Source organism: Panthera onca, chromosome B1 (genome assembly GCF_046562875.1).
Source record: "Panthera onca isolate mPanOnc1 chromosome B1, mPanOnc1 haplotype 2, whole genome shotgun sequence".
Classification (NCBI taxonomy): Eukaryota; Metazoa; Chordata; class Mammalia; order Carnivora; family Felidae; genus Panthera; species Panthera onca.
In genome coordinates this window covers 25,253,283-25,275,682 of record NC_138342.1, presented here as the reverse complement: position 1 = coordinate 25,275,682, position 22,400 = coordinate 25,253,283, and the positions used below count along the sequence as shown (strand labels likewise).

Sequence of the window (22,400 nt, the reverse complement as noted above, 5' to 3'; positions counted from 1 at the left end):
AATAACAGCAATACAGATCTGACATGTTATCTTTTCCCTGGCTTCCTGCCAATCCTCAGGAAATGAAAAATGTGGTTCTGAGGAAGTAGTCCCTTAAATCTTAATGTGACATTGGTCTGTCTTAGAGTTTCTCAATATTCACGGACAACACACTAAAAAGAAACTGATAGCTGAAAAGGAGAAACAGATTGAAAGTTTAGTTATATACAAACAGTCAGTAAGTGCAAATGAGAAATGGTGCCACAGTACACGGAGATATAATACCCTTGGTAGTCTTTGGGCTCATATCACAGATTCCCCAAGATGCACCAATGAATTGCCAGATTCATTGAACATGAATCACATAAATAATATGCTTGGTCCATAAACCAAGACATGACTCAACAATGTCGAATCTGTAGAGGGAGAAAGCAATACATTGGTAATATTGCCAGAATCTAATGCGGTACTTTTCATCTTGGTTATTGGCATCACCGTCCACTTCATTGTCCACGATAGGAACAACACAATAATCTTTAGGCTTTCACCTTTGTGAACACAACATATCCCCATCTGTTCACCAAACTCTATCAATTCACCTGTACTTAGGCCTTATTGCGTCTCCCTTCACTTGTCCCTCCTTAAATTACTGCTACTTGGCTTGTTAGGTTACTCGTCATCTGTCTCCTGTCTTACTCCAATCTCTTTGCCACCAATTTCGGTCCTCCTAATTCATCTGCTGCCAGAATTATCTTCCTATAACACACATTTCAAATAATTACTCTTTCTCAGCTCTGATGGCTTCTTGTTTCCTACAGGATAAAGTCAAAACAACTTTTCATGGTATTCAGATGGCTCCAACCTACCTGTCATGCCAACATCAGCCCTCAATATTCTTCCTCATGTTTCAGCTTCCTTAACCACAAGTGAACAGAGTTTGAAGCCGTTTCCATGCTCCTAAACTGTTTCTATTTCTTCTTCTTCCTCTGCCTGATAAAATTTTTCTCATGGTCATGGTCAAATATCTCCCCTCTGGAGCAGATCCCTCCCCCAAAGTGAGGCAATATCTCAAACTTCGTCCTTGAGTAACTTGTTGCATATCTCTATCAACAGGTTGTGCTAGATTTGGGGAGCTTCATCTCTGAATTGCAGAGTCAAGGTACACCATACTTACACAGAACAAAATGCAACAATTTTGTTTATTCATTTTTTTCAAGGAAAAAACATGTCTTTGAATTGCCTTCATTGTATCTCTGCAAAATACCAGAACCACAAAGCTGAAGTTTCCCGGGAGATCGTTAAGTCATATTTCAAAGCATGTGGTGTCATTTTGTCCCCCCCTTTGGAGTGGACAGAGTGCACACACAGGCTTAGTGGGAAAAGATTCTGTTGCCCGGAGAACACTTGGTGGGCAATGACCCAGAGAAAAGATAACGAGGGCGTCTAATGCTATCACCAAGAAGAGCTAAATGAGAAAGATTTCGCAGATGGTGAAGGAGGAAACATGTATATGAGGGAAGAAAAAAGAAACCTCATTTTAATCACACACTACCAGACAGACAGCCATCAAGAGGAGTTCTGCCTTTGCTATGATTGATATTTCTCAAAAATTCTCCTCACTTATGGGCCTCTCCAGATTCTGGGTTCTTTACTCCAAATTTGCCGGAGAATAAAAGGAAACTGCTTTTGCTGAGCAAAACAAGAAAAAAGCACTTTTGGAGTGAGATGTAAATGATAACCCTAAAATTAGAGAAATTGGAAATTCTCATTTTTAGTTGGGTGCTTTTCATTCTGCAGAGGCAGCACTCTCAGACCTGTTCTGAGTTCGCCTATCCCGTTCTAGGATCATTTGAGTATGTTAGGTTTTCAACTACTCTAAACTCCAAGATTCAACTCCTGATAGTCTCAATCTCATAGGAACCAGGAGTTTCCACAGTATGATTTCATGGAGTGTCTATCATATTCTATTCTCTGGAAGTCGTTTCTTCAAATGGTTCTCGTTATCAAAGACCCCCGTACACCTACGTGGCATCATATTTAAATTTTGCAGGGACTTCATTGTAATCTCAGCAGTATCTGGCTGTCAGCAAGAAGGTGGTATAAGGGACTATAATCATTTTGCACAGAGTAAGGACAGGTCTAGCAGAAAATGTCTAATTCTAGGTGATGGCTCCTGCAGAGTCGGTAAAGGGCACGTATAATAAGGTACTGCAAAAAAGTACCAGTGACGACATACTCGTTGGAAAAAGCAAGCTCAGCAGATTCGCTGCAGCTAATAGACCCATTGCTGCCACATGTCAAGCTATGAAAAATACCAAAGGACAGGAGCATCACAGTGAAAAGGATAAGAAGATGGCGACCACCATAAAAAAAAAGAGATACATTGGAATACCTGAATCATGCCTCCATATTTTTATTGGCTGAAAGTTAAGGTAACCGTGTCATCAAATCTAACATGGAGAACTAGGTGAACCGTCTATCAAATCTATCACACAGAAAAGTGTGCCAAAAAGCTTGTCCAGGACAATCGCTGCATTTTAATTTGCTACAGATATCACACTCTGTCACCAAATGCTTCACTCTGTTACTATCAGTCCAAAGCTCATTTCTAGTCATGCCTGTATTGTTATCACTGTCATCTGCTACTACATTCAGCCTCTAGGGCTTGGATCTTTGTTATTTAATGCTTATGCGTCTTTTCTCTTCTTACTTAGAAAATGTAAAGCCAGGCAAATGAAGAGAATGATAATGCGTGAAAATATTCTATTGCTTTTAAAGGGGAATTAATTCTCCACGTTCTTTCTAAAGCCTTCTGCTACCACCTGAAGACTGAGGGTCACGGTTTCTCTAGAAAACTGTGAGCTATACCAGGAGTAATGCCAGGGCCCGGAAGCCTCTGGTAAGTTACCTTCGAGCAGGTGCTCACCAGCGTGCCCCAGGGCTGCGCTCAGGAATAAAGCACCATCCCTGTGCAATGACCACAGGAAGCACCGAAGCTTAAAAGCCACGTACTTGAAATGTCTCACTGAAAATATAAATTTTTAATATAAAGAGGTGGAGGCACCACATAAGTAAACCAAGATGGATTCATAAAAATGCACACAGTATCCCCATAGGAATGCAAAATAGCTACTTAAGGCTTACAGTACCATTTATCAGCCAGGAAAATAATAACACAAACAAAAGATGAAAACACAACACCTGACCTTTTTAAATTTTTTTTTTTTTAACATTTATTTATTTTTGAGACAGAGAGAGACAGAGCATGAACGGGGGGAGGGTCAGAGAGAGGGAGACACAGAATCGGAAACAGGCCCCAGGCTCTGAGCCGTCAGCACAGAGCCCGACGCGGGGCTCGAACTCACGGACCGCGAGATCATGACCTGAGCTGAAGTCGGCCGCCCAAGCAACTGAGCCACCCAGGCGCCCCACAACACCTGACCTTTTACACAGCTCGCTGTTAGTCTGGGCCAGGCTGTGGCTGTTCGATGCAACAATGAGAAAATGTTTCTGGATGTGGCAGGTGACATTCCAAACTTAGCATTCACTGGCCTGTGCCGCAACACATTTATAGCACCCAGCCCTCCGTTAGGCATGGCTTCAAATTTACTGATTATTTTGAGTAAAAACGGAATTAAATAATAGAAGATTCCTGCAAATAAATGTAAAAGCAGGTGCTCTTTGAAAACGGATTTGCTTAGGTTGGGAGTGAGGGTGAGGGGGACGCACTCCCATGACCTCACTACCAAGGAGTTTAATTAATCATGCATGGAAGAGAGAGGATACTCTCGGGTTACTGGCTTGCCCCTTAAGAACTTACTCTACGTTATCACCCAGTATCTAAGATACTGACCCTTTGCTATCATCAGTTTCTATGCTGTTCTGTGATGGGGCTTAACTCGATTTATCTAACTCTTAATTTCACCGTTAATAAAAACTGAGCATCAAGGAACATAGCTCACAAGGTTCTGAATAGTGCCTCTGGGATACACATTTTATCCTTCCCACTGTTTCTATTCTGGTGACATCAGTATGCAGAAGCCATTTCAACTGAATATTCCTAGACACAATAAAACTGTACATAGAAGGATAGGTTTGAGTTTAAATTCTGGCAACTCATACATGCGGATAGCACCAGCACAGGGGAAATCCTGGGCATTCGGGAACATAGGCCATTTGTCACTGGAGATTATGAAGGAAATCCTGGAAGAAGCACAGGTGTCTCTTCGTTGAAGTCTGTGAAGACAAGTGGGTCGGCAAGCAGAGGACTGTTCCCTCGCATCTATTTCAGGCTAACCCAAGTGGTGAGAAACCTTGCATAGACAGGGCTATCTATGCCCAGCATCTGACTTAGACCTTGAGAAGGCCACAGTCCTTTGCTTTATCTCAAAACCAGTTTAGCCACATTCGTATGTTCGGGATTTTGGGTCAAGCTGGAGACTCACTAAACACTATGACACAAATGTCCATGTGGAACTGAACATCGCCTTTTCCCCTGATACCTAAATTAGGCTGATCTCTTTCCTCTGCATGACATCCGTCCTTCCGGAAGCCCAGAACTGCAAGGAAAGGGATGACCGTCATTTTGTACCGGTGCTTGGCTGGGCATCAGAGAACTCACTTTTGGTGATTCCCCAGTATCTGCAGAGGGAATGATAAAAACCTGGTCTTTGGAATCAGACAGACCTGAGTTTGAACCCAGGGCAGTCATTTACCAGTTCCAAGGCTGCAGGGCAAGTTATTTAACCGCATCTGTGAAATGGGTCAAACAGCGCCTGTCTTCCGTTGTGACAATTCATGGAGCCTCAGCTCAAATGCCTGCTCGAGAAATGTGGGTGGTCATGAGGATGTTATAATATCAAAACTTAAGCATTGGTCCATGTTTTTTTTTAAATGAGGCACAGAAAAATATTAATGAGAGTAGAGGTGGGACCATGTGCTAAAAATACCCTGCACAAGTCTGTAACGACCTCCCAAGTTTTCTCCACGGGTGTTCCTTTTTATAAATATTGTATTTTCTTCATGTGTCATCCCCTGTAAAACCCTGTAGTCTGCTGTGTTTTTGCCAATGTGCCAGATAATCAGCAGATCACATTTAAAACAAAATGTTCACATTTGTATTAAAATGTGTCACTCTCCCAACCTCATTTGCTCCTAAATGAACTGTATATTTGGTATTTTGGCAGTCATTTTACATAAGATGTGTTGGTGTGTTGGCTATTACTAACATAACCTCAAAACTTCTTCATTCCTTAAAAAAAAAAGCTAGTGTTGTTTACTTAGCATAAGCTTTATTTTCCCACAGTAATGTGCTCAGTTCCTCATTAGAATAATATATTACTATTTTTAAGTCAATTTGAATATGATTTACCATATTTTCCCTGTTGCTGTACATATGGTTCTTCATAGGCAAGTGCTGGTCAAATATACTACTCCTTGTAGAACAGACTTTTTTTTTTAACGTTTATTGATTTTTGAGACAGAGACAGAGCATGAACAGGGGAGGGCCAGAGAGAGAGAGGGAGACACAGAATCTGAAACAGGCTCCAGGCTCTGAGCTGTCAGCACAGAGCCCGACGCGGGGCTTGAACTCACGGACCGCGAGATCATGACCTGAGCTGAAGTCGGACGCTTAACCGACTGAGCCACCCAGGCGCCCCAACAGACTCTTTTCTCAAGGGTCAAACATAAACAATATGAGGAATCATTCAAATTAATATGTCACTTTTTAGATATTCCTCAAGGATCCAAAAAAAAAAAAAATGCCCGAGTCAGAAGTATGAAAACAAAGATAAACTAGGGACTCATGGTCCTTCTGGGGCTTTTTATCTATGAAGACATTTCTTTCAACAAAAAACGTACTCTATTTTATTATTTCTTTTGCCATCTTGGGCCTGTTTGGAAAGTGTCCATATCATTTTTTTCTCTTGTTCTCCATTCTGTGTGATTTTATTTGCTGGTATGCCATTGTTGTTTTAATAGCAGATGTTCCCATTATCAAGCGACCCAAAATTGTTAGTTGAAAAAAATTCAAGAGCACCATTTTAAATGTTAACTTTTCACCTGTTAGAACTCTTACCATCTTAATTGTTCTGGTGAATGCTTTTGGGAGAAGTCAAGATGCAGTTAACATATTTGGAGCACCTTTAAAACATGGGGCATGCTTCGTATCTATTCTGTGCCTCCATCCAGGCTTTATTCAGAACTTGTTTACAATAAACTATCTATGGTAAGTCATCTTCAAGACAGAAAAGGCCCCATTTTCCATATTCAACCCCAACCCCTTCAAAAATCTTTAAAATAATTTTCTGGAGGATTTACTTTCCAAAAAGAGATGAGCTCTTTGGTCAACCCCGGTTATAGGAATTTATTCATCGTATCTTAGTAGAGAAAAGTTTTATTTGAGCAAATTAATTTGAGCAAATTCACCAAATATATGATTTCATAAGCAACTTTAACTTCATTATTCAAGCAACTATCACAACATAACACCCCCATCAAATTAATGGCAGGGATAGACAATCTGAAGATGAATCATTTAACATGTCCTTCGCAAAACAGCAATGGAGTCTATTTTTACTTTATCTATTCAATTTCCCCCTAACAATGTGAAATTCCTGTACAAGCACAAAGCCATCTGCACTTAATTAATCACACAATCCACCCAAACATCATCAGATCCCAAGAGAATGAAAACGTGTGTGTGTGTGTGTGTGTGTGTGTGTGTAGTTAAATAGAATCTTTATGTAATACATTTAAATCTGGGCATATCTAAATGATCTAGAAAAAGAAGCATGGCCCTGCCAATCAATTAAATCTCTAATTTTAGAAACAGCCAGCCAGCTATAGGGTCCCCATCACTACCTTTTACCTTCCTGATACTGATTCTGCTCCCTAGAAAACATTATATTTAAGGTCTTGGTATGTATGATGGGAAATTTCTAAAAGAGCTCATACATTAGGAGGCATGCCTTCTCTATCTTCCTAAAGATCAAGAAATGCATCACCTTCAGAAAAAAAACCACTCATTAGTGTTCTGTGTTCTGTGGGCCATAGTTCATCCAGCTCTGTCCCATCCTGTGACAACAGGAATGATGTACTCTGAAAAGTGCCCTTCCTTTTCCAGTCAGCAGATAAAAACCCAACATGGTTAGGAATAGAAATAATTACAGTAAAAATCAATAAGATTAAGTTTTACAACTATAGGTGTAGGGGAAAAAGGAGAGGCTATAAATCTCGCTGTTGCACTCTATTTTGCAATCTTTCCTGCCAGTAATTCTTTGGTTTCCAGGTGTTGTCATGTTTATTTGTTAGTCATGCTATTCCTTCAGGGTTGGTTGGTTCCCTGGGATCACTAAGCCACGAATACTGAAAAGAACATTACCCGGGAACCTGGTGTTCTAGATTCTAATTTCAACTCTCCCAGGATGAGTGGGCATATCTGAGACAGAGGCTTTAGATCCATGCCCCCTTAAATATTTATCAGTAAAGAAGTCCTGACTAGCCAGTTCTGTGGAGCAAACTGAAGCTTACTATGGTTATCTGCTGATATATACATATACATGAAATTAATTATGACAACTGGAATTGTTGGGTTCTTCTCAAAGGGAAAGAACTGCTCTCTCATTGCAGAAAGAAATCATCTGGTGTTGGAGAATTAACAACAGCCAATCTCATACTATGGAGAAAAAAAAAAAAAGAAGCTCACGTTGTGAGTCCTAGAGCCTTCCTTCGAGTTAATCTGAAAAGTGGTGATATGGAGACTTCAAAACATTAACTAATTTTCATTTTCAGCATGACACATATTAATGAGTACCTCTTCTTGCCTGGGCACTGAAAGGTATATGAAGGCTACCGCACTGAAAAAAAAAAAACACACAAAAATTCTTAAACTCCTTGAACTTACATTCTAATGAGCGAGAGAGAAATAAGTCAAATATATTTTGTAAGTACTCTACACACACACACACACACACACACATACACACATACACACACACACACACACACACACTACATATATACATACTTGTGTACATGCATACATACATTGCACACATGCGTAAATATCTTTTTAACAAAGTTAAAAAGAAGAGGAGAAAAGCGGGGTGTGTGGGATCCAGTAGGAAAGTGCTACTTGGAATAGGGTGGTCAGGAGGTTCTCACTGCTCACCTGACCAGAAGGAGGAAAAATGCTGAGCTAAGTGGGAATTTGGAAGAAACACCCCAAAAGCAGAGCAAATTTAAGGCTTTGGAGCGGGGAATGAAGCTGGCCTTGTCGCCAGAACAGGGAAGATGTAAGTGTGGCTGAAGCTGAGTGAGAAGAATGTGGACAGAGATGTCTTACGTGGTCTTGTAGCTTTTGGTTTTAACTTGAAGTGGGATGTGTAACCACTGGAGGGCTTTAAACAGGAGGAATCTGAATCATATTTTGCAAGAATTACTCTGACTACAGTTTTAAAAATAGATTTCAGTAGGGGTCAGGGTTAGAAGCAGAGAGACTAATTAAGAGTCTTTAGACACTCTTTGCCACGCAGACGAGATAGCAGGAAATTAAACAAAACAATGCAATGGCATGCATGCCCCTGTATGAAAACAAAACAAAACAAAACAAAAGCTTTTTAACAAAAATCCACAGCATCCTGAAAAAAATTGTAATCACCAAACAGTTAATTGAAAGGAAAAGCCAACGGGATTTTAAAAATGCAAGTTCTTTGGGGCGCCTGGGTGGTTCAGTTGGTTAAGTGTCCGATTTGGGCTCAGGACATGATCTCATGGTTCGTGAGTTCGAGCCCCGCATCGGGCTCTGTGCTGAAAGCTCTGAGCCTAGAGCCTGCTTTGGATTCTGTATCTCCCTCTCTCTCTGCCCCTCCCTCATTCATTCCCCCCCCCTTTCTGTCTCTCAAAACTAAATAAGACATTAATTTTTTTAAATGCAAGTTCTTTAACAAATTATATAAGTCCCTAATCCTTTATTTGTCTTATATTATTCTTTTATGTATTTTTCTATACCTACTTAGTGAAATTTATAAAACAGATATATGCAGACAAAAGGAAAAATTGAAATCCAAATATTTTTTATGTATATTGCAGTCTCCTTTATGTTAGAACACACTAATAATTAAGGCCTAAAAACTAAATTTTAAATATGAAAATAATATAACAACTCAGTATGCTGAAACATAAAGAAAGGATGTCAAATTATGAGCACTGTGATAAAAGTCTCAGACACTATTTTGCTTTGAGCCCTCACAAAATCCCATGAAACAAATGGAAATGAAAAATCCAAAGCTTTGAGATGTTAGATAACCTATCCAAGGTCCCAGAGCAAGTAAATATCAGGCATCAGTTCAGATCCAAGTGTCTAATTCTAGATCTTGTTTTCTTCTCTTATACCACAGCTGCCATGGTCTTACTTGAGGAATTTTTTTTTTTTTTTTCTACAAAGTTTCTCAAAATAGAGATTGCACAGCCAAATAACCTAATATCTAAAAATGGTCCGTACTGTCAATAACTTGCCTTGATTTGGCCAATCTGTACTCTGTTGGTCTGTACATCGCATTTCTGGCAAAGGGATGCAGGAATCTAGAGCTCTGGTAAGTCAGGATGAAGAGGACTCATGAGGTTCTTCTGTGTTTGGATGCAAGTAAAAAGCCTTTAAAGAAAACACTGAAGAGAAACTCCAAAAATGTCCGCTTCCCCATTTTGGTGGGGGGGTGGGGGGTGGACGAATGCCTATCCATTAGTATCTTTTTTCTCTTCTCTTTACAGTAAAATCCTGATTTAAATTCACTTAATAAATCTTATCTTGAAAGGCAGGTACACATTTTTGTAAATTTTCACAGTTTGGAGAATGTTTTGTTTTCCACTACCTAAATGAAGAGATGAAAAACTGTTTCACAAATAAAGCTGAATTCCATGGTAAAAAATATGCACTTCCCACTCCCAAAATCTAAGAGAGGTAAAATAAATCTCATTCTAAAATTTTACTTCATTTTGTAAAGAATTGCAGCATAGATTTAATTTAAAATAAGCAACGTAATTAAAGTGGAAAGTCCCTGCTTACACATTTTAAAAGGTCAGTGTCAAAACTTGACACAAGAAAATGTGTTTCAAATTGCACCTTTTAAATTTAAATTCCTCTTTATTCTCTACAAAGTCAGTCACTGCAGGAGAGGAGTACTTCAGGGAATTTTAGAAATTTAAAGCAAAATATGCCACTAGCAACATTATACAAAAGCCCAAGAGAGATCCTGACATCATGTGAATTTCTTTAAATGTGTACAATGTATCTTAAAATGCATTTTAAGCCGATTTGGCAACATTTAACTGGAAGTATTTTTGAGTTTACTCTAAAGAAAGACAATAATTAAGAGGATAAACAAAACAACTGATTGTCTACAGAACATTGCAAATGAATAAGTAATAATTAATCAGGACACTCATTGGATGAGTGTCCCTATGTAATTGAGAGATTGTTTAGTAATACATTAAATGAATTCATTTACATTGTTTTAATAGTTTTGCTCAAAATTCTACCTGTAGTGAGATCCTGCATACATTTCCTTGATTTTTTCATTATATTTTATATACACATGCACAGGTACATATATATGCATACACACACTTTATTCCTATGTGTTTCCTATATATGTGTATGAATATATACATATACATATATATGTGTATATATATATATTATGTATATAGGAAATATATAGGAATATAGAGAGTGTGTGTGTGTGTATATATGTATATAAATATACATGTATATGTATATATACATATATATACATACATATATATATATATATATACATACACACACATAATCTGTACTAACAAATAAAAATGCACACATATATTTATAGTTCTCATATAAGTTACAAGTTAGATTTATTCTCTTTATTACACTTGTGCTATTTATTTCATGCTTGAATTCTCTAAGCCCACCTAGTACAGGGATAGAGTCTTATCATATCTTTTACATTCCCATCACGCCAAACACAATACAGGAAAACAGATGCTAAATTCATGAGTCTTAATTAACACATTTGTTTTAATGAAAATTATGGAAAAAATAGACGCCAATCTACTCTTTTACCCTTACATTGGGAATTAAATGTGAGGAGCTAGTGACTTATTCCAAAAGCTAAAGAATATATTTAGTTAATAAATTTACATAAAGTTTATGTCATTTTTCTAGCCTTACACATCTCTCACAAGGAGATAGGGCCCACGTGATTTGTTTCCATATGTCTTTGTACCAGCTATTAATTACAGTGCAATGAATCCTGAACAAGAGTCAAAGGAGATCTTTAATACAAAGAGGCTTCCTCATATAAAAAGAAAATCAAGTAGGTAAAGGAAATAATTTTTGTAGGCCAGAACAAGGTAAAAGTGCAACTAATAATGATGTTCAGAGAAGAAAGGGTAAATAAAACAGAGTGAATACTGTATTTCATACAGTTTCAAAGCAATTCATCAAAGAGTCCAATAAACTAAAGGAAATCATAACTAAGTGAGTCAACAATTGATATGATGAATGAAATTTTTACTGTGAATTTTGTATGAAATTAAATCTTACAGAAAAATTTGGAAAAGCCTAGTGAAAAAACTTTTCAAAGTATATTTCAAATGGCATCTGCTGTCCTCTTTTATATATAAATGTGTATGTGTTACATATTTGATATATGTAAATATAATATAAATGTTATATATGTAATATGTGTAGTAATAAATAATAAATATATTATAGATATATATGTAAATATAGGTATATGAGTTTGAAAAATTTACCCAATTCATTAAAACGAAATGTAAGCAAGGTGAAATTGACTTCATGACGGTACACGTGAGTTCAGTGTCTCTTCTCTACTCTCTAGGACGGATACTAGTCATATCGTACTTTTCCACTGTGTTCCTAGTTCCTCTATAAACTCCCTGAAGACGGGAACTGCACCTCATACAGCCCTCCACTCGCTGTCCTTTGCATACTTTTCTTTTAAAGATTTTTTTAACGTTTATTATTTTTGAGAGAGAGACACAGGGTGAGTGGGGGAGGAGAAGAGAGGGAGACACAGAATCCGAAGCAGGCCCCAGGCTCTGAGCTGTCAGCACAGAGCCCGATGCAGGGCTTGAACCCAGGAACTGTGAGATCATGACCTGAGCCGAAGTCTGATGCTTAACCGACTGAGCCACCCAGCGCCCCTAGCATATTTTCTTGAGTGACCCAGTGACATTTATTTGGAGAGATCCAAAGACTGATGGAATTCTTGCAAACTTACTCAGTAAGTAACATTCCAAAACGAATAGTTCACTTTTTACTCATGCCTCGGTCTGCCTCCCTTTTAAAAATTTCAGAGTTGCAAATAAATATGCAACAACTGCAAAAAAATTGTTTTAAGAACTGGATTTTTCTCCATATTTAAAAACATCATTTCAATAGCTGACAGTCCAACTAATTTTTCACAGGAGAGGTTAGTATCCCTTATGTTTGAAGATGATGCCATCACCTACCAGAAAGATGGCACAGCCTTTTTTTTGCCTCTCCTACATGCTCAGGGTGACAGATCAGTAAAAGTGTTAATCAGGATAGAGCTAGACTATGGTATTCTGATTGAGTTACCTCCTCTTAGATGCGTTAACCACCAGAAACCCAATATATCTTCATAATGCTTAGAATTATATTTCCTTCATTTTCTAATTAAAGGCCTGATTATATTTATGACAGTTAGAGAATTTAATATGTGCATGTTTACTTAGTTGAAAAATTAAATTCAGCAGCTCACCTACTATTCACTACCGCTTTTATAATAAGAAGAAAAATGTAAGTAGCCTTAATGTTATTGTCTCAAAATAAATTAGATGAATAATGTTTTCCCTTCATTATATGAGAGGGGAAAGAAAAAAGAGTACTGAGAAACAGTTTTAGAAAATAAAGGGAGGGGTGCCTGGGTGTTAAGTCGGTTAAGCGGCCAATTCTTGCTTTCGGCTCGGGTAATAATCTCACCGATTCACGAGTTCAAGCCCTGTGTCGGGCTCTGGGCTGAGATTCTCTCTCTGCCCCTCCCTGCCTTCTCAAAATAAATAAATAAAACTTAAAAAAGGCGGGGGGGGGGGGGTATACCCTTCAAGGAAGTGATTAAAGCTAGAACAGAATAAAAATGATACTATATGCTAGACTGAAATTTTACGTTATGCTCTAAAATTTTGAAAATAGTTTAACAGAATTCACCAGTATGAACTATAATACGACTCACTTATCAAGTTTGGATTTTGAATTTGTCCTAAAAAAAAATTTATTGACTTATTAGCAAACATTTGTATACAACGTACAGAATTAATATTTTGACTAGAGTATTCAAGTAATCGTAAGTGAATTTCTGAGGGAAAAATGATTCCATTATTTTAAATGTAATTTTGAGATGCTATATTGTTGGCAATATTTCCAAAATGTATAGAAAGAATAATAAAACAAAAGGGCTTGAAGACAGTCTCCAAACCATACTGTCACCCACCCTACTCCCAAAGAGATGTCACATACCAGAAAATGGAGAATTTTACAATGCTAGATGTTTAAAACAGTTGTATTTGTTAAACCGTCTAGTTGTAAAGCTTTAATGCTTAGGAATCTTGGATTCAAGAGCAGGTGTCTCATTCTCCATTCTTGAAATAAGCATATATGTCCTCGTATGTCACTTGTCCTTTGCATATACTTACCTCTGTCCCCTGAACTGAAAACTTTAAATTTGGGGACCATGATTTGTGCACCTCTGAATTCTCTCACTCCACTTGCACTAGTCTGGGCCTTGGCTTTGTCTAATAATTCTCCTCTCCTCTACCTAGTGAAATGGTGCTGTTATTTCAAGGCCCATTTCAGGTGCTCTGGATCATCTCCTGACCGCCTTCTGACTTCCACTTGCCTCCACAGAGAGCCACAGTGTGACTTTCATGGACCCTACGTTCTTTTGCCTTTGTGTAGCACTTTCATTATTAGAAAATCTTACAAATTCTATGTTATGACCCTTGGAAAGAGATGAAGACATTAATATTACACACTAAAACATTTTATTTGACCTAAAAGGTCCTTGTTGCATCTGATTTTAAAAGAAGTTAAGACTTTGTCATTGGTTCCTAAGAGTATTTTGGGGCCAAAGTATTGTACCTACCATGCCCAAGGAAAGACAAATCTACCTTAGTGCCCCCCATACCGCTCCAATGCCAGAGTTAAAGATTTTATACCTACTTATTCCCCAAAGCACTTTATTAATACTCAGCTCAGTGCAAAGAGCAGCCCCGAAGAAATGTTTGTTGAATGTCACTGATCAAGATTTCGCCTTTCCTTAGTAGGCAATTGATTATGTTTTACCTCTCTAAAACTTGTGATTTCTTTCAAAGAATGAGGCAAGGTCTTATGCACTTTTGTATATCCACGGACTCATAAATTCCTTGGTATATAGTAAACATCTGTTGATTCAAACTGAATGAAATTGGTGCTTATCTTTGCCAACGCGTACCAGATGCTACTGACGGCCAGTGTGAAACGTTTTTTCAAGGAGAGGGAACAGCATCCTGCCCAAGGAGAGAAATGCGTGAAGCTTCATTCAAATATTTGTCATTCAAATATATTCAGCTGTCCCAACCTCAGGTTTGATGCTCGGAATGGCCAAATCACTGGAAATTAACCCTAGTTGTAATCCATTACCAAGAATCACCATTGGATTTTATGAGTCGTGTCCTTATATTATCACAGTGCCTTTACCTTGACTGCTAAGGGCTGGCCACAAGTCTCAGAATGAAAATCAAAAAATAAATGAGAAAATGAGCAGTTGTCTTAAAAATTATAATTTACAAATGCACCAATTATTTATTACACATTTATTTATTCATTATACCAATACAATTCCTTGTTATATTTTATTTCTAATGAGTATAAAAGTACAAAAATAAGAACTTGTATGTAAGATATTATAGTAAAAACAGATCCAGTTAATTATTAGCTATTTAATATTGTCCTATCTCTACTTACTACATTAAAATAAACTACCTACATAAACTATTTGTATACTCATCCACTCAACTGACATGTAAGAAATGTCTCTTACAGATATTGTACCAGATATGAAGAACTATATGTTACCAAAGATCTCAGTCTAGTGAGACAAACAGTCCATTATATTACATTTAGATAAGTATTAAGAGAAGTAAACATTTGTGCCAGAAAAACACATGAGGGCTCCTAACTCTGATTCAGGTTGCAAGTGAGGAACTTGAGATTTCTGTTAATAAAATCATGAGAAGAGAACTAAAAAAGCCACGTATAAAATAGAAAAAAAAAAATTAAGTCACCTATAATCCTACCACACGCGCTTGAGCTACGTGTTGAAGAACAGTGACAATGTAGCTGGAAGAAAAAGAGAATTTGCATTTGAGGCAGGCAAAAGGCAAACAGGTGAGATAGCATCACAAAATCAGAAAAGGTGCTAGAACGCTGGGGCCGGGGGAAAGGGATGTGTCATATATGATGTGAGTCCAGCCCTCCTCTCTGCCTCTATGGAGGGGGCAGGGGTGGAGGGGGGATCAAAGGCAGACGGCGAAAGGAGGAGAACACCCCATACAACAGGAGGGGTGAAGTTAGCGAATACTCACACACCTCCAAGAGGCCAAAGGCCAGAATGAAGCCGAGCTGAAGAAATTCTACTAGTCTCCCTCCTCAGTGATAAGATGTTTCAGTCTAGGTGGACGATGACGATTGTCCTATTTCAGAAACCTGCGTGTACTATCCTGCAAGGGACCGACTTTGACCAAACATATTCACAGTTTTCATTTCTTCAGTTCCTCGTACCAACACTAAAGACCAGCAGGGAGGTCATTTCCGGGCGGCGCCTGGAACCAAGTGGCCAACAGCCTGCAGAGCAGACTGCCTGAGTGTCATCGCGACTCCTGCGACACATACCTCACCCGTGACTCTCCCTCTGTGAGAAAGACACATCACGATGGTAGGAAACACAAAGAAACGAAGTAACAACCACCGCTGCATTTCAACGAGGAAGGATATCTCCTACTCCATTTTCCGCCCCTCCTCCTGCAGGGGCAACGATCCTGCCTCCCCCCAGTCTCCAGGTCCTCCTCACCCTGGTATGATGCCAGCACCCCATAAGGGTGCCATGATGCCATGATGCCAATGATGGGCCCTCTTCTTCCTGGGATGATGCCAGTGAGACCTGCTGTTGGAATGAGGCTGCCTATGGGAGGCCACATGCCAATGAGGCCTGGGCCCCCGTTGATGAGACTTCCTGCTTATTCCCATTATGGTTCTCACTTGGCCAGGAATGACTCAACCAATAGATAAGGAGACACAAGAATCTCTTTGTACCCATTTTATCTTACTTGGTCTACTTCAACAAGAGATCATGGTGCTGTGACTTCGGTTGTTTTGTAACAGCATGACAAGGAAGACTGGCTCCCCCTTCCTATCAAATAGGGAATCATTTCTGCAGAGGACATAGTAGGACACACACACACGCACACACACACAAAAGCAATTCTCATTTTTATTGAGAAATGTGAAAATAAAATTGTCAATTGTTTTAGTTAAAAAATAAAAATAAATGAAGACGAGCAGAGAAATGGCTCCCACTTGACCACCACAAAAACGAAGTCTCAGAGAAGTGCAGAGTTTCCCTCCAGGTCAGAGTTACAAATTAACAGGATCAGAACTAGCATTTCTGTCCCCCTCTTTTCAGTGGAGTTTTCAAGGCCTATGAGTTCTACAGTGGAAAACACAGAGAATTAGGGGCTGGAAGGTAGCTGATACTGCTACCCAAATCATTAATTCTGAACTTTTTAATCTTAATTTATTTAGATAATTCCTTTAATTTTCCGTTTTGTTGAGTCTATGTAGTCATATCATTAATACGACCTAATTTCTTAAAAGATTAGAGGCTTAACAGAGAAAGAGAAAAGAAATGATAAACTCTGTTTTTGCAGATCCATTTGTAAGCTTTTCAATAGTGAGTCAACTATGAATATTTCATAATTGCATATTTTCTTTTTGGGGACCAGTAGCCATTTTAATATAGAAACCATTAATAGAATTACCAGATGGGCGCTTTATTTGCTTTTAAAGTGGTTACAAATAGTAGCAATTAGTCATTGATGAGACCTCTAAGTCAAGAGGTTTTGCAGAATTCAGCACCATGATAATTTTTTGGTATCATCTGCAAAACAATAAATACAAAAACGTTTGTAAAAAACAACATATGTCTTGACAATTTTCTAATTATCTGTGTGTAAAACAGTCAATTCTTCTGCACAGACGGAACTTTTCACATGACACATTTGGACTCCACAGCCTACAAAAGAGGACTAGAAATTAGTGAGCCCATATTTCTACAATTTGTTTGTATCTGATTCTACCCCAAGTCCAGAGTTATGTTTATTTTTCCCACAAAAAGAGGTAACTAATTGCTTTTATGAGAAACAGGGTGGGGGGGGGGGGGAATGGGTGTTGAACTGAAAGCCTGAATTTATTCAGAAATAGCATTAAAAACCAGTCTCCACACTTTTCAGTGAAAATAAGAGGGGAAGGATGCCAGATGGAAATCGGCCAAATGGTGTTCTTTTAGGAATTGCACCTAAGTTATCCTGAAGGCGGAAAAAAAAAGAAGAATGAGAGGGAGATTCCAACAGGATGCCCTGAAAAAGTTGCCTGCTTTACTTGTCACAAAAGGAGCACAAAAACAGTCATTATTCAAACAGCATAACAAATCTGTAAAAACAAAACAAAACAAAACAAAAAACCTACTGAATATTTTAGACCAGGAAATACCAATTTATAGTGACTTTTTGTGACATTTGGAATCGATCTATTACACTCTCTCTATATAATCAATGCTTGATGATTGCATTTAACTCCTTCCCAATGTATTTGTTTATGTAGTCGGTATTGGCATCTCATATCCATCCCACAGCCTTTGTACATGTTTGGAACTCACTCATCGTCTGCAGATCCCAACACAGAGACGTGCCTACATGCCTGCCCACCTCTCCCTCCTACACCAGCTGAGAAAAGCAACCGCCCATGTCACTGTATGCTCCCCAGAGAGTCTACTGTCACTGCACCTGTTTTTGTCCCTTCAGGGAAAAAAAAAAAAAAAAAAAAGAACCAAGGTTGAGACTTCTCTTGCTTGAAAGTCTCCAAAAATTTAGGCTCGAATTAAGGGTCTCGCTTTGGAATTTACAAAATATTTAAGATCAGAAAGCCTCTCACAGATTGGGATTTTGAAAGTGTTCCAAGAATCACCAAGTTGCCTTTTTTACAAATAGATAAAGACTGTGACGGTATGCGCTGGGTTAGGTCTAGGAACGTAGTACATATTTAGTCAGAACACTTCGCTTCATCAAATTTTGAAATAAGCAACCGGAATCCAGATATATAGCATGTGTGGTTTCAGATTACATTTCAAAAGGCTAACTTCGCATTCACAGGCTTTGAAAAGGGGAATCCTTGAAAGGGGTATTTGAGTGACAAAAAAGGGGGGGGGGTGTCCTAGTGGTTTTGGTTTAGTGAATAAAGCTGAGAACGGAAGTGTTGAGCTCCCAGAGGCACAGAAGCTCACTGGAACTTCATTTTGCAACTTGGAAGAATCCTCATTATTTTATCCATTTGACCTTTTGATTCCACTCCTTCCTGCCTCTGACAAGATCTTATTTCATCGATGTCCTTTCCCGTTTCTGTTCAACCTCTTTCTTTCACCCTATGAACCTACCTGAATTTCCTTATATTGTAAAAAAAGATCTTTCCTCATTTCTTCCATCACCAAATTGCTGTTTCCTTTCCCCTCCTGCAAAATTCATGGCAGAGTGCATGGCATTCAATGGTTCCGCTTACTTAAAACTCTCTCCATGAAACCTGTTGTACTCTTACCCGGCCACCATGCTGATGAATCTATTAGAAATGTGACGTAAAGCAGTCTTTCGTCACTCTTTAATTTTGTTGATCTGAGTTCTGGGAATTGGGCTTTAATATCAACTCGTGCACCTATGAACTGCTTAAACTGGGGCAGCTATTTAACTTCTCTAAGACTTAGCTCTCTTACATTTAAATTGGGGGTGCATGGGTCTTATTTATTTATTTATTTATTTATGGCCTGGGTCACTTTTAAGGACAGCCAAGTTTCCTTTGAGCAAATTACTTTTCATCCACTGAATTCAGTCTGGTAAGTCTGTTATTCAAAGTGTGTTGCCTTTCCTTAACCAAAAGGTTGACAAGCCGCCCCCAAAGGACATTTTGGCATTCCAATGGAGTTTGACCAGTGAGCACAGTGATGAAATACATTTTAACATAAGTGGATTTAAGACATTTCAGGAGTCGTACCTGAAAGAGAGTTGACCAATTCCTACTAACCCCTGAATTTACCCCTACCGTCTGGAGCTGGAATAGACTTTTCTTTTTCCTGACCATGTTCCTTCTTTCACCGCTAGCTTCTCTCAAGCCCTACCTCATGGCTCCCAAAGCTATCTTTGGTTTAAAATATTAAGTTATAAATTTGGTTTATATAGCTTGAAAACAAATTGTGTTATTAGTATTAAATCAGCTAAGCTGTGTAATATTTTAATTAAAATGTTCAAAATTAAATTCCGAAATTAGCTTCTTTTCCAAGTCTATTGGTCTTCTCCTTTCTCCTCCAGCCTCCAATCATGTATATTTTACATCGTTTTCTCCATACACATCGTTATCTGTCTCCACATCATGCGTCAGAATCACACGATAAGGCTTTATCAGACTGTACTTGTGGCCTGACAAGTCTCTTTTTCTCCAGCACTTTTACTGCCAACTGCCCTCCATTTCACCAGTAGAGCCATCATTTTAAACACTTACTGAGTTATACCCTTGCTTCAAAGCTTTCAGTGACTTTCAAATACTTACAGAATAAACCCAAGTTGCTAGACATAAAATTCAAGGCTCTTCTGGAGCTGAATTTACTTGCTCTTTCCAGTTCATATTGAGTCGCTCATCCCATATTTCCTACACTCTAACCACACTGGATTATGCAACTTGTACCAAGTATGCAACGAAATTTGAGACTTTCATTACTTTGCTCATGATTTCTTCTCCAGCTGAAATGTCTTTCTTCCTTCCTAAGTGTAAGTGGACTTAATTTGTTACAAGGGCCAACTAAAAAATTTCTTGTTTCATTAAGCATTTCCCAAATGTCTTCACTTTCTTCCTTTATCTCTGTCTTCCTATAGCATTTATAACACATCTGGCTGTCTTGGTTTGTTGAGAGCAAAATTGGTTTCTTTCCCATATTTACATCCCTCGCCTTAAGCACAGTTTCTGGGCTAAAGCATGTATTCCATAGTCATTACCAAGTAATTGGTTCCCTCTGATGATCTTCAGAATACAAAAATATATTCTGAATTATATATTTTATATAATTATATGTATATGTATATGTATATGTATATGTATATATATTGGAATATATGGAAGGTATATGAGAAGAAAATATATATTTCAAAATACTTTATATGGATAGATAGATAGATAGATAGAGTGTGCATCCAAAATAATCTAGCACTTTTATACCTTTATACTCCTTTGGTTAATGCGTCAGCATGTCAGTACACGACTCAATGCAGACATCAGTATTCTTGATATATGTTACTTATCGGTATCAATAAAAGTTATATTCTGAATTTGCAAACCAAACATTGAGAAAATCCTAAATTATATCCAATGATGTGATATTCTGACAATATGTTATATCTGAGGCTGTACCCTTTCATAATAATATTAGCTGGAAAATTTTAAATTGTCACACCATAGGTAACAGCAGCATTAAAGGCATGATGGCATTCCTTCTGAAACCTATCGAAAACAATAAAAATTTCAAACAAAAATACAATCTCTTATAAAAATTAGACGATAACACATACTGAATATGATTTATACAGGATTTTACAGACATTTCATGGTAAAGCATAAAGCAGGTATTTTGAAAATTGTGCATTATGAGTGTGGATATTTATATATAGAATCGTGGGTTAAACGCTTTGCATAGATACGGGATATGCAACCTCCGCATTATGTGGAGAATATGAGTGGCTTCAGCACCAGAGAATAACTTTGCAAGACATTTTTCTTGAAAGATTTAACAATATAAGCACCACACATTGATCATTATTCATAGACCAGGGGTTCTAAATGCTTGAAACACTAGACAGCCCCTGGCATGCTATAAGCCCTTTCAGCTCTAACAGACGGAAGCTGAATTTCCTTGATTGCCAGCCAAAGATCAGACAGAAAACACCCAGGCAGAAAGCATCTAGTCTAATAGAATATTGTTTAATTGGAATTAAAGGTGAAAAAAGAAAGAGAGAGAAAAAAAAAGGAGCAACTCCACAGCCTGTGCCCTTCAATATTGATGATCCTTAAAATTTCACTGTCACGGAACTGTCAGAACTGTCTCACTACAAATGAAATCTTATGAGTTATTTTACTTTATTTTTTTTTCCAAAGAAAACAGCAAATCCTAGAAACTACAGGGCAGTGAAAATCATATCTGTACTATTTGTGGTATTAATTCTCTCTTTTTTTTTAACCATAAAACACAAAGAGGAAACAGAAATCATTGAAAATACTTTAATAATATGTGGCAAAATAAAAAAAAAATAAGTACAAATACTTCTGGATAAGGTCTGAGATACAAATCAGCTTATAGCTGGAACATGAGTTCAGGCAATGATAGAGGTAAAAATGGGATTCCATAGATTTGATGAGTGAAGATGCTTTAAGCGTTCAGCCTCAAGATAGCCTCCAAGGCATGACTTCATTTGAGATCAGAGCTTAACATCAAGGAAAGCCTCTTTTGACAGCATTAGAGCAAAGGAAGTTTATGTTAAAATCATGTTTGTATTTCTCCCCAAACATCATACAGAGTTGCAATATTATCACACAGAAATAGTTCCAGTTGACCTGACTCCATCTTCAAAGAATGGTTTTGTGTCTATTGATTTTAGAAACCATGCATTAAATTGTATTCCTTTTGGTATTAATTATACTAATTCCTCTACTAAAGAATTAGGGCTCTGGGGCAGAACACTCTTTCGGTGCCAAGAAATGACCAAAGAGACCAGTTGTCTCTACGACTTTGTATTCTACATAAAGTATGGCAGCTGATAGCTCTGAATTCCAAGTCCAAGAAAGATATATTTTCAGTTAAAGCGCAACTCCTATCCTGTGAGGGTTGCTTCTTCCTCTCTGGTGCTCCCTCCACCCTGCTTTGAAAGTTATTCCCCTCACAAATCGGGGTCACCACTCCTCTGTCTTTGAAGACCTCTGCTGTGTCACTCCCATCTCTCCCAGCGTCAAGTTGTACCTCCATAACATGAATCTAATGCCTTCTACATTT

At 38.1% G+C, this 22,400-nt stretch overlaps 1 protein-coding gene and 1 pseudogene across 7 annotated transcripts in view; one reads left to right on the top strand and one right to left on the bottom strand.

The window, feature by feature from the left end:
- PCDH7 (protocadherin 7) overlaps nt 1-22,400 on the bottom strand; it is a 422,251-nt gene that overhangs the window by 324,192 nt on the left and 75,659 nt on the right. The window lies entirely within an intron of this gene.
- LOC132692834 (uncharacterized) lies at nt 14,466-16,406 on the top strand (annotated as a pseudogene).